We start from the raw sequence: 13,414 nt of genomic DNA, 5'->3' as shown, positions 1-13,414 counted from the left end.
AGCCTCCTGGATAAACTGAAGTTTTATGGAATTAATAATAATTAATTGAAACCCTCAGCTGCCGACAGGTGTTGTTGTGATACCTCGATGGGGACAGCTGAAAATGTGTGTCCCAACCGGGACTCGAACTCGGGATCTCCTGCTTGAATGGCAGACGCCCTATTCATCTGAGACACCGAGGACACAGATGAATAGCGCGACTGTAGGCACTTATCCCTTGCACGCTTCCCGAGAGACGCACATTCCCAAGTGTCCACAATCTACATACGTAATCTTCATAATAGATATTTGCAGTGCATGAATCCAGAGCAGAGAGAATGCAGCGATATACTGATAAACGGGCTTATATTACAACAGACGGCGGACATTGGGTATGTGGGTCTCACGAGAAGCGTGCAAGGGATAAGTCCCTGCAGTCGCGTTATTCATCTGTGTCCTCGGTGGCTCAGATTTGCCGGCACGGTAGCTCAGCGTCTTCGGTCAGAGGGTTAGCTGCCCTCTGTAATAAAAAAAATAAAAAAAAACTGACTTAATCGATCAACAATGAACTTAATCGGATGTATAGCGACGTTCGCCCAGAACAGATGCAACGAAAAAAAAAGAAAAAAAAAAAGAAATCGATAGTGCTTCTGCCATGTAAGCAGGAGATCCCGGGTTCGAGTCCCGGTTGGGTCACACATTTGCAGCTGTCCCCATCGAGGTATAGCAACACACCTGTCGGCAGCTGAGGGTTTCAATTAATTATAATTTATTCTAGAGAAGCTGCACGGTCATCAATGGTATCTGTTCTTTCGAGAACAGTTACTGTCTTCATATACATTGTATGGAGTTGGTGCTATTACTAACCAATGGGTAATGTCGTTTCTAACAAAAGGAAAGCAGCTAGTTGGACTTGATAATTCAACCACTGTACCCAGGGGTGATTCTTCTGGTCGAGGAAGAAACCATTCATGGGCTTGCAGAAGGCTCAACGTAAGATCCAATATTGTTTCTCGTATATGTAAGTGGCCTTCCTTCTAACGTACAACAAGCAAGACTAGTTCTTTTTTCAGATGACGCTAGTACTGTAATCATTCGAGACATACATACAGCGACAGAAGAAGTGGTAAGTAATGTTCTTAATAGTTTTATTGAGTGGTGTGAATTTCAAAAAGACACAACATATACTGTTCCTCACATCTAGAGTTACTACATCAACGTTAAATGTAACAGGTTGTGAGGAAATGATCAGTAGTACGGAAACTTTAAAATTATTAGATGTGCATACTGATCAGAATTTGAATCGGAAGCGATTCATTTTTGGACTCCTAAAAAAATTCGGTTCAGCCACATCTTTTCTTCGTACCGTGCAAAATCTTTGGAGAAACAAATAAGTATATTAATACACTTTGCACATATTAATTCAATAATTTATTATGGAATAATATCTGGGCTACCTCGCATTTAATAAGAAGGTTTTAATTACTCAGAAATATTCTGTAAGAATAATAGGTGGTGCTTATCCACAATTATGTTGCAGAGAACTCTTTCAAGTATTAGGTAATTTGGCAAGTGCTTCACAGTATATTTATTTCCACACGCAATTAATTGTAAATAACCAACTACAGTTCAAAATAAGTAATTATGTACATTGTTACGAAACCAGGAAAAATGGTATTCGTTATTCCCCACTAAGATCTTTAGCAAAAAGGTGTGCTCAATGATGCCACTAAAAGTTTTGATCGCTTATCCAGTAATATAAAATGGCTGCCAGACAACAAAATTTACTGGAAATAAACTCAAATGTTTCTGTTTGACGACTCCTTTTATTTAGTAAAAAAATTTCTACATATGTAATACGTAAAATGTGTTGGTAAGTCAGCATGTATACTTATTTATCTATGAATGTATATTATGTGTTAGATTATCCACGGACTGTCACCCATTGAGAGTGAAACGAGATGTCAAGATGGCAGCAGATTTGTTTATTTAACTTCTTTATGTCGATCCTCGTCTGTAGCGCACCAGGAACAGCTTAGTGGAGGCGTCCAGTTCCATCTCATGCAAAACAAGAAACATTCAGCATTGCTGACAGCACAAAGAGTGGGGCCCAGTGGTGTCACTCTCCAGCGATTGGGCAGATATCCGCGTCAGCAACAACTGTTTTTGTGACTCTGGGCAGGCTGCCTTAACCCGTGGTCAAACAGCGGACGTCGAAGTTCATAACAGGATGTCACTCTGGGTGTCACAGACTCGTTATGAAGGCTGTGATACTGGGACGAGACTGTTTTAGCAAACTAATAGCTGAGTACTTACACGCTCCAGACTATGCTCGTTTAGGCCTTAAGGCATGTACTCTAAACACTTATGTGGTGCCAAGTGAGGAAGTCTTCTGTCTTGCTAGCATACTGCCGCGTTGGCTGTTGCTACACCGCACCCAGCTGGCTCTGTCTCGCAACGCCTGTCGGTCGCGTTTTTCTTCGCAGTTCGTAACACTCTTGCCTGCCCGCAGCTGGCTGTGTTGCGACTGACTTCCTCTTTGGCGTAGTTTTTGACCGAATACTGTCGATATGCCGCACTGCCCTCCTTTTTATCAAGATCTGGTCCCTGATTTCAACCTAATTAGATTATACTTTACACTAGAGTTCCTGGTGAGTGGTCCTTCTTGCTCTGATTCAACTCTTAACAATTATTCTAATAATTGGTCCCTTAACCCCATCACTTAATCTTACACATTTCTTCAGGGCCCCTTGTCCTGCTCCATAACTCAAACTCCATGAAACTTATTTCAATGCTAGGTTTCTTGCACAACAACCTCTAACCCTCTATTCCAAGCTTACAAGCTAAAATGAATCAGTTATCCTAATATTACCCTCTTTTCTGCCTTTATGTTCGGGATAATAAATCAGCTGGAATTGGAATAATGGTTGGGTCCGGTTTCAGTCTGTGCTTCATCTTCTACGTACCAAAACCAGGACTAGGCTCTGCAAAACAGGTGGCTGATATGACAATAGTCAGTGTTGTCTCTTTCCAGTACTACGAGGGCTATTCGGAAAGTAAGGTCCGATAGGTCGGGAAATGGAAACCACGGTAAAAATCTAAAATGTTTTATTTGCAACAGTTAGATACACCTTGCAGCTACTTATCTCCATAGTCGCCGATCCGACTTAGACGTGTATCGTAGCGTTGTACCAACTTTCCAATACCCTCGCTATAGACGGCAGCCGCCAGTGCTTTCCGCCAATTCTCTACGCTGGCCTACGGCTCGTTGTCTTGTGCCAAAATGTTGTCTTCATAACCAGCGGTTCATGTGAGCAGAGATGAAACTCAGAGGAAGACAATTACGGGCTGTATTGTGGGTAGTCAAACATTTCCAATTGAAAACGATGCAGGAGCATCTTCATTGCCCCTGCAGAATGCGGCGGAGAATGGTCTTGAAGAAGAAACAGCACGACAGTTATGTAATGTTAGCTGCATAGCTTCAGGCGAAATTTCTCACCAGGCCCTCGTACTTGGCGGCAGACACTATTTTCTAGACATCTTTACGCACTCACTGCGAGCTCAGAAATGGGAAGAGCGACGTGATGGTAACTGGGGTTATACTAGAGACACTACCCAACACATCTGTGCAAAGCTTTATCGGATTGTCATAGTCGTTTCCATTTCGCGACCGATCGGACCTTACTTTCCGAATAGCCCTCGTAATTTACCCGATATAAATTTACATGCTGTAGTAAGATTTCCCGGAGACTTGTCCCTCCTGATGGCTCAGAAGCGTAGTTATAGACTGCATTAATTCTCGCTCTAGAGTTTGATTTAAGCTGGTTAGATATGCAGCAAGTAGCACTTCCATGGTTTCCTGCGGCCAATACAAACGAAACTGTGAAATATTCAGTTATCTCTGAAATCGCGGCGAGCAGATGGAAAGTAGTCCCCATTATCTAGCACGCTATTCCATTTAATAGAAAACCACTCCCGTGTAATTCTAGCCTCTTTGATGACGGCAGCTTCCCCTGCTCGAAACAATTAGCCACTACTACCATCTTGTCAAAGGCATAGCGCAACAAACGCATCTCAACCAACTGAAAGTACTATACGGGCTCGATCACTTCTTTATTGCATTCTCTTACCTCCTTTAGTCCATTAACAATTTCACTGCGCAGGAATGCTGTTCCTCTCTTACTGCCATATTGTGACATTGTGATTTCTCCTCAGTAACGTTTTTGTAACTTTTCTTGCTCTATTTCTACATATCTTCCCTTGTCTTTTGCAGTTCATAATAGTCGCTGCGTTTCTACTCTCACAAATGTCCTTAATAGTGTGCACTTGACTGGACGCGCATGAACTATGGAGCACCCATAACGTGCTAATTCCACTGGTTCTGGTGTAGAAACGGAAATGTAAACCTTCACTCCACCATTCCTCATTAATACTGCGGCTGCCTTGAAATAAAAAGATAAGTTTTTGGGCTCGGGTTCTGAAACCAACCCCAACTCCGGCGGTAGTTGCTTCTGTACTTTCCTTAGACCCTCTAAATACTGCTCTGGCGACAGCAAGTTTATCCCTAGCTAACCTGTTACAGCCTTCTACATAGCCTCCTGGAGTTATGTTGCTTTCCCTTGTGCTTCCCAAACACTATCTTCTACGGACTGAAACCATTTTGTCAACACTACTTCCCAATCTAAGGCTTCTACACAGCAGCTGTTTATACTAATTACCCGAAATATATCTGTAACCTAAAAAATATTAAATGGCTATCTCCTACTCCTTAATCCATATGGGTACTTCGTTACCGTTTCATTCACAACCTCTTGTTTATCTCCGATGCCTTTCTCCTTATTCATCCTTTGCATTCCACGTCTCCTATCCCTGGAATAACTTCCGGACTCATTTCAAATGGTCTCAGCCGTCCTACATGCACAGTTGTCGTTCTTGTCGGCTACTGGATTTTGAAATTTACTGGTGACGTAGTCTCTACCAGTTTGTACGGCCCCCGATACTTTGCAAAAAACTTCTTTGTCTTTCCCTTCTGCATGTATGACGTTGACTGCATAAACCACTGACCAACCTCATACTGTAGTATTCTTGCTGAACAGCCCATTGCTTCTTCCTCTTTTTCCAGTGCTCGTGTATTTTCAATCCGTACTCCATTCCAAATTTCACTAATCACTTTCACAAATTCCTTAACAGCCTCTCCAGTCTTCACTTTCTTCCTTTTCATTGTATTGTACGATGATGGAATTTTGCGACCTGTATTCATATGTTGTTTTGAGTTGCAGGCGGGACAAAATACTTCAAATATACATCGCAGTGATGTGAGTCAACGTAGCATTCAAGCAATTTTCCGATTGTCCTATACATTCTTTCAGTTCTTCCATTGGCTTGTGGATGGCGAGGACTCATGCTTAACTTCCTCACGTTCCATAACTTACGCAGTTCCTTGAATAGATCTGACATGAAGTTCGTTCATTGGTCAGTTATTATTCTTTCAGGTACTCCAGACTTTAATGATTCACAAGTGCTTATGCTACTGTTGCTGCCTGCTGGTTTGGCATCGCGACCGTTTCTAAATATTTCGAAAAATGGTCTCTGGTTTTTGGTACGTATCTGTTCCCTGAAGGTGTTTTATCGAATGAACCTAAATCATCAGCCCCCAGAAATTCGAATGTTGCTAATGCTTCAGGTAACCACTGCAATGGCACTCTTGTGCGAAGCAAATTCAATCATATACTGGTTTACGTCCATCTCCAATATCTTTCTGTTACTCTTCTGTTGGTAGATGTGCAACCTCCATGATCACTAATATGTGATCATGAGCTTCTTGTAGCACCCTGTTCCTGAGCTTCACTGGTACCGCTACCAGTGGTTCGAACTTCATTTCTCTGCTTAACAAACTATCTTGGATACAAAACTGTGAATGCTTAAAATACTGCCTACATTCTTCATGCGCTCTCTGCGCAATTTGCCATTGATTATGCTCACAACCCCCAATATATAATACTGCTATTTTTCTACTAAGGCCGTCCGCATTTCCGTGCCTCTTCCCAGGTTTATGCATGACTTCAAAATCAAATTCACTTCGTCTTACCGGCCATCGCGTCAGCCTACTAGAAGGTTCCTTGAACCCCAATAACTATTTTAATACCGCCTGATCTGTTATTGCTCTAAACTTTTTACCGTGCAGATAAGATTTGAAATATTTAATTCCATAAACAGGGCTTAACCTCTTTTTCGCCGTTATTGAATAATTTCTTTCTGCAGAATGTAGTTGTCTTGATGTGTAAGTTACCAGATTTTCTATTTCCTCTACCTCTTGTGAAAACACAGAGCCAAGGGCATGGTTTGATGCATCACAAGATAAAACAAATTCTCTATTAAAACGTGGAAATATCTTAATACCCGACCATGAAATCTTTCCTCCATGAACAAAATACAATCAAAATTTTTGGACTCAGTACTGCAGGCTGTAGGTTCAGACGTTGCTCTAAGTGGCGTCGTCAATGATGTGGCACCAGTGTTACATGACCCATGAATTTATTTAATTAATTCTTTTAATTAATTTATTTAATTATCTTATTCATTCTAGCCCTCGGCTGTAGTACATCAGGAACAGATTGGTGGAGGCATCCAGTTCCCTCTCAGGCAAAGCAATAGACGTACAGCACTGCAACAGTGCAAAGAGCAGGTCCGAGTGTGTCAGCGCTCAGATGCCACTGTCAGTGACTTCTCCAGCTGCGGTCGTGGTGGCGGCATGGGAGCGCGGCTGGTAGCACTGTTGAGGTGACCATGACCTCCCTCCAGAGAGCAAGCGGATCTCTGCTCTGGCAGCAGTTGCTTATGTGACGCAGGGCAGGCTGCCCTGTCCCATCATTGAATTGTTCCAGGATTTCACTCTGAGTGGCGCAGACACATGGTGTCGGCCATGATACTGAGACGAGAATATCTTAGTATACGAAAGGCTGGGTACCAGACTACGTTTTCTTAGGGCTTAAGGCGCATACTCTAAACAATTCTGTGGCGGCAAGTGAGGAAAGGCTTCCGTCCTTCCGCTGGTGTATTGCAGCGTCAGGTGTTGCTGTACGGTGACCAGCTTGCTAAGCTATGCAACGCCTGTCAGCCCTGGTTTGGTTCGCAACGCGTAACACTCTTCCCCGCCTGCGGCTGGATCTGTTGCAACACACTTCCGCTGTGCCCTAGTTTTTAACCCAATACAATCAATACGCTACATGTGAATGTAAGATTACTTACATAGTGCGTCGCAGTTCCGTTAAGACTGTGACTACGAAAAATAAAAGTCATGGGTGATGTTCACGAAATTGCTATGTTTGTTGAAAATAGTGTTCCCCTGAATGGAAACATCGCTGAAATCGTATGAAAAGTGTTTTGAAGCAGCTACGGTAGTGTTGTTTTGGAGTTATACTTGATAATGCCCCCCCATGAACCATGGACCTTGCCGTTGGTGGGGAGGCTTGCGTGCCTCAGCGATACAGATGGCCGTACCGTAGGTGCAACCACAACGGAGGGGTATCTGTTGAGAGGCGAGACAAACATGTGGTTCCTGAAGAGGGGCAGCAGCCTTTCCAGTAGTTGCAGGGGCAACAGTCTGGATGATTTTGACTGATCTGGCCTTGTAACAATAACGAAAACGGCCTTGCTGTTCTGGTACTGCGAACGGCTGAAAGCAAGAGGAAACTACAGCCGTAAATTTTCCCGAGGGCATGCAGCTTTATTGTATGGTTAAATGATGATGGCGTCCTCTTAGGTAAAATATTCCGGAGGTAAAATAGTCCAACATTCGGATCTCCGGGCGGGGACTACTCAAGAGGACGTCGTTATCAGGAGAAAGAAAACTGGCGTTCTACGGATCGGAGGGTGGAATGTCAGATCCCTTAATCGGGCAGGTAGGTTAGAAAATTTAAAAAGGGAAATGGATAGGTTAAAGTTAGATATAGTGGGAATTAGTGAAGTTCGGTGGCAGGAGGAACAAGACTTTTGGTCAGGTGATTACAGGGTTATAAATACAAAATCAAATAGGGGTAATGCAGGAGTAGGTTTAATAATGAATAAAAAAATAGGAGTGCGGGTTAGCTACTACAAACAGCATAGTGAACGCATTATTGTGGCCAAGATAGACACAAAACCCATGCCTACTACAGTAGTACAAGTTTATATGCCATCTAGCTCTGCAGATGATGAAGAAATAGATGAAATGTATGATGAGATAAAAGAAATTATTCAGGTAGTGAAGGGAGACGAAAATTTAATAGTCATGGGTGACTGGAATTCGTCAGTAGGAAAAGAGAGAGAAGGAAACATAGTAGGTGAATATGGATTGGGGGGAAGAAATGAAAGAGGAAGCCGCCTTGTAGAATTTGGCACAGAGCATAACTTAATCATAGCTAACACTTGGTTCAAGACTCATAAAAGAAGGTTGTATACCTGGAAGAATCCTGGAGATACTAAAAGGTATCAGATAGACTATATAATGGTAAGACAGAGATTTAGGAATCAGGTTTTAAACTGTAAGACATTTCCAGGGGCAGATGTGGATTCTGACCACAGTCTATTGGTTATGAACTGCATATTGAAACTGAAGAAACTGCAAAAAGGTGGGAATTTAAGGAGATGGGACCTGGATAAACTGAAAGTACCAGAGGTTGTAGAGAGTTTCAGGGAGAGCATAAGGGAACAAATGACAGGAATGGGGGAAAGAAATACAGTAGAAGAAGAATGGGCAGCTCTGAGGGATGAAGTAGTGAAGGCAGCAGACGATCAAGTAGGTAAAAAGACGATGGCTAATAGAAATCCTTGGGTAACAGAAGAAATATTGAATTTAATGGATGAAAGGAGAAAATATAAAAATGCAGTAAATGAGGCAGGCAAAAAGGAATACAAACGTCTCAAAAATGATATCGACAGGAAGTGCAAAATGGCTAAGCAGGGATGGCTAGAGGACAAATGTAAGGATGTAGAGGCTTGTCTCACTAGGGGTAAGATAGATACTGCCTACAGGAAAATTAAGGAGACCTTTGGAGAGAAGAGAACCACTTGTATGAATATCAAGAGCTCAGATGACAACCCAGTTCTAAGCAAAGAAGGGAAGGCAGAAAGGTGGAAGGAGTATATAGAGGGTTTATACAAGGGCGATGTACTTGAGGACAATATTATGGAAATGGAAGAGGATGTAGATGAAGACGAAATGGGAGATAAGATACTGCGTGAAGAGTTTGACACAGCACTGAATGACCTGAGTCGAAACAAGGCCCCGGGAGTAGACAACATTCCATTAGAACTACTGATGGCCTTGGGAGAGCCATTCATGACAAAACTCTACCATCCGGTGAGGAAGATGTATGAGACAGGCGAAATACCCTCAGACTTCAAGAAGAATATAATAATTCCAATCCCAAAGAAAGCAGGTGTTGACAGATGTGAAAATTACCGAACTATCAGTTTAATAAGTCACAGCTGCAAAATACTAACGCGAATTCTTTACAGACGAATGGAAAACTGGTAGAAGCCGACCTCGGGGAAGATCAGTTTGGATTCCGTAGAAATGTTGGAACACGTGAGGCAATACTAACCTTAAGACTTATCTTAGAAGAAAGCTTAAGAAAAGGCAAACCTACGTTTCTAGCATTTGTAGACGTAGAGAAAGCTTTTGACAATGTTAACTGGAATACTCTCTTTCAAATTCTGAAGGTGGCAGGGGTAAAATACAGGGAGCGAAAGGCTATTTACAATTTGTACAGAAATCAGATGGCAGTTATAAGAGTCGAGGGGCATGAAAGGGAAGCAGTGGTTGGGAAGGGAGTGAGACAGGTTTGTAGCCTCTCCCCGATGTTATTCAATCTGTATATTGTGCAAGCAGTAAAGGAAACAAAAGAAAAATTCGGAGTAGGTATTAAAATTCATGGAGAAGAAGTAAAAACTTTGAGGTTCGCCGATGACATTGTAATTCTGTCAGAGACAGCAAAGGAGTTGGAAGAGCAGTTGAAGGGAATGGACAGTGTCTTGAAAGAAGGATACAAGATGAACATCAACAAAAGCAAAACGAGGATAATGGAATGTAGTCAAATTAAAGCAGGTGATGCTGAGGGAATTAGATTAGGAAATGAGACACTTAAAGTAGTAAAGGAGCTTAGCTATTTAGGGAGCAAAGTAACTGATGATGGTCGAAGTAGAGAGGATATAAAATGTAGACTGGCAATGGCAAGCAAAGCGTTTCTCAAGAAGAGAAATTTGTTAACATCGAGTATAGATTTAAGCGTCAGGAAGTCGTTTCTGAAAGTATTTGTATGCAGAAGAATGCTGAAGATAAGGTGAGTAGATCACGTAACTAATGAGGAGGTATTGAATAGAATTGGGGAGAAGAGAAGTTTGTGGCACAACTTGACTAGAAGAAGGGATCGGTTGGTAGGACATGTTTTGAGGCATCAAGGGATCACAAATTTAGCATTGGAGGGCACCGTGGAGGGTAAAAATCGTAGAGGGAGACCAAGAGATGAATACACTAAGCAGATTCAGAAGGATGTAGGTTGCCGTAGGTACTGGGAGATGAAGGAGCTTGCACAGGATAGAGTAGCATGGAGAGCTGCATGAAACCAGTCTCAGGACTGAAGACCACAACAACAACAACACTTGCTAATGGGATACAATGTCTTTGGATGTCCTTCACTGCGTCATAACGGTGGATTTTCGTTGCTAACTTCAGTTTGGAGAACAATCAGAAGTCGGGTGGGATCAAATCTGGCGAATACCGTGGGTCATCCGGAACTATGGTCCATTTGCTGGCCAAAAGTTCATATTCAGTCTTCACTTTGTGGTCTGTGGTGTCCTCATGAAGTAGAAACCAGGAATCTGCCTCTTGCTATTCTGGTCAAATTCTCTCCAATAAACGCTGGAGGACTCACGGAACTTGATGTTTTCTCACTGATCCACTGCCATTTTCCGATGAGCGTCAGACACGCACTGTTACGTTGATGTCCAGTACGCCCGCTGCAGCAATGTTACCGTTCTGACTGCCTACACAGCTGTTCTTGAAACTACAACTCGCTGAAATTTGGAATATCACCCCGGCAGTCGTAACGGAACAGAGACACTCCGTGTATTCCACATCATTGCCCTTAATCGTACAAATAATCCACGAAACACGGAAGAAACTAACCATGACAGTAAATAAAAAACGTATGGACAGAAGAATGTTCTTCTACATGTGTAATGAACTTCATCTGTACTGTACTTCATCAGTCCTGTATGAAATGTATGCATCAGAGAGATTCTTGGAATAATATTGCCGATGTTAAAAATGTAAGGGGAACTCATCATTATCTCTCCATAAAATGTATGTGTGAGCCATATAATGATTGTACTGAACACACTGCGCTTTCAGTAAATGCTCTGTATTGTGAACATCATGATACAATTTGGCAAATGCTTGCTCATATGGGTTTCCCTAGATGGAAGACAAAGTTCTTTTCGACAGACACTATTGACAAAATTTAGAGAACCGGCATCTGAAGCTGACTGCCGAACGATTCTACTGCCGCCAACATACATCGCGTGTACAATAATTTAGGGCGCGTACGGAGGCGTACAGGCAGTTGTTTTTCACTCACTCTATTTGCGAGTGGTACAGGGCACACTCCGCCACTCACTGTACGGTGAATTTCCGCCTACCTAAGTAGATGTACATTCCGTTGTAATATTTAGCATACTTTCTGGGCTCTAAAATATTAGTGTGTTCTCGCTTTTTTATTAACTGCTCAAGAGGAGACAGGTGAAAGGGAAACTTGGATAATTCTGTATGGCAAAAGCTCAAAATACAAATATCCCTTTGCTTGTGTTTTACTTTGACGTCTCTTTAGTCTCTCGACACTTTCCTAGCCGTAAAGGGCACTCGCAACGGTTTCTCAGACGTGTCGCTTTTTAATTTCGCGCCGCGTAAAAACATGGCGACATCTTTGCCACGGCTGTTGGGGGAGGGGGGGGGGGGGGAGCGGAAATGAAGAATTGCTGTTGCCTCGCGCCCACCAGGCGCTGGCTGTCGCACTGAGGCACGTAATGAATTTCTAGATGAGAGATATGAAAGTCTCCAAACTGAACTACTTAAAAATCTGTATTTAATTGCTTTTACCCACTTCATTTTCTGAAAAGTAAACAGGTATAGCGACAGATTCGCAGCTTGTGCAGCTCATTTACAATCTCTGTCCACATTTCTTAGTGGATTACGGTAGATGTGGCGAAGTAACGAGAACTATAACAACTTATTTACCAAGGAAAAACCACCAAACAGCCTTATGTATTCAAACGTTGTTATTTTATTTACACGACAAGTTCCGGCATCTCTTTAATGCTATACTTAGGCCTCTATGTACTTCATCTATAGAGAATCATATACATCGACGCAGGCATAACCGGAACCATCAGTACCTGGATTCCGTGAATTTTTTGTGAAGTGTGTACATTGAAGACTTGACATCAACTGACTACACCGGCAGTTCAAGAAAGTGCTCAGTTATTGTCAAGTATTCGAAGTATACTGTACACTTTGAATCCAGGTATTGAAACCTGTGCTTACGCATGTATGGATGTATGTGATTCTCTATAGATGGAGCGCATAGAGACCTGAAGATGGCATTAATGAGATGCCGAAAGTGATCCTATAAATAAAATAACAATTTTGGAAACATAAAGCTAGGAGACGAGGTACTGGCAGAACTGAAGCTGCGAGTAGCGGTCCCAAGTTGCGCTTGGGTTAGCACAGTGGGTAGAGCACTTTCACGCAAAAGGTAAAGGTCACAAGTTAGAGTGTCGGTCCAGCACTCAGTTTTAATCTACCAGGAAGTTTCATATCAACGTACACTTCGCTACAGAGTGAAAATTTCATTCTGGAAACAGGCATTTTTTTGGTGATTTTTCTTTGGCAAATATCTGACCAACTGCTGTCCCGTATCCACGATGTATCAACAGAGAAAATAAAATACGTACAGTCGATGAAAGAATTTGCGAGACCCTTCACCTTATCGATTTGCTCAAATGCACAGCTTCAGTGCGACTTAACTTCTGAGGTCATCAGTCGCCTAGAAGTTAGAACTAATTAAATCTGACTAACCTAAGGACATCACACACATCCATGCCCGAGGCAGGATTCGAACCTGCGACCGTAGCGTCCGCTCGGTTCCAGTCTGTAGCTCCTAGAACCGCACGGCCACTCCGGCCGGCGATTTGCTACCAACGTAGTGTGTGTAGGTGTGAAGTCGCAAAACTATCCAAGTACTGTTGGACTGCTTTAGATATTGTGGCAGACTATATGGCTGCTGATTTATTTATTTGTTACGTTTATCTGTTATATTGAATAAACTAATAAATAAACGCTATTTAATAAGCACTCTATAATACAAATTAATTAAAACTGATCATCATTACGTTATAA

The sequence above is a fragment of the Schistocerca serialis genome, chromosome 2, assembly GCF_023864345.2.
Source record: "Schistocerca serialis cubense isolate TAMUIC-IGC-003099 chromosome 2, iqSchSeri2.2, whole genome shotgun sequence".
NCBI classification, from domain to species: domain Eukaryota; kingdom Metazoa; phylum Arthropoda; class Insecta; order Orthoptera; family Acrididae; genus Schistocerca; species Schistocerca serialis.
Note: the sequence above shows the minus strand (reverse complement) of the source record.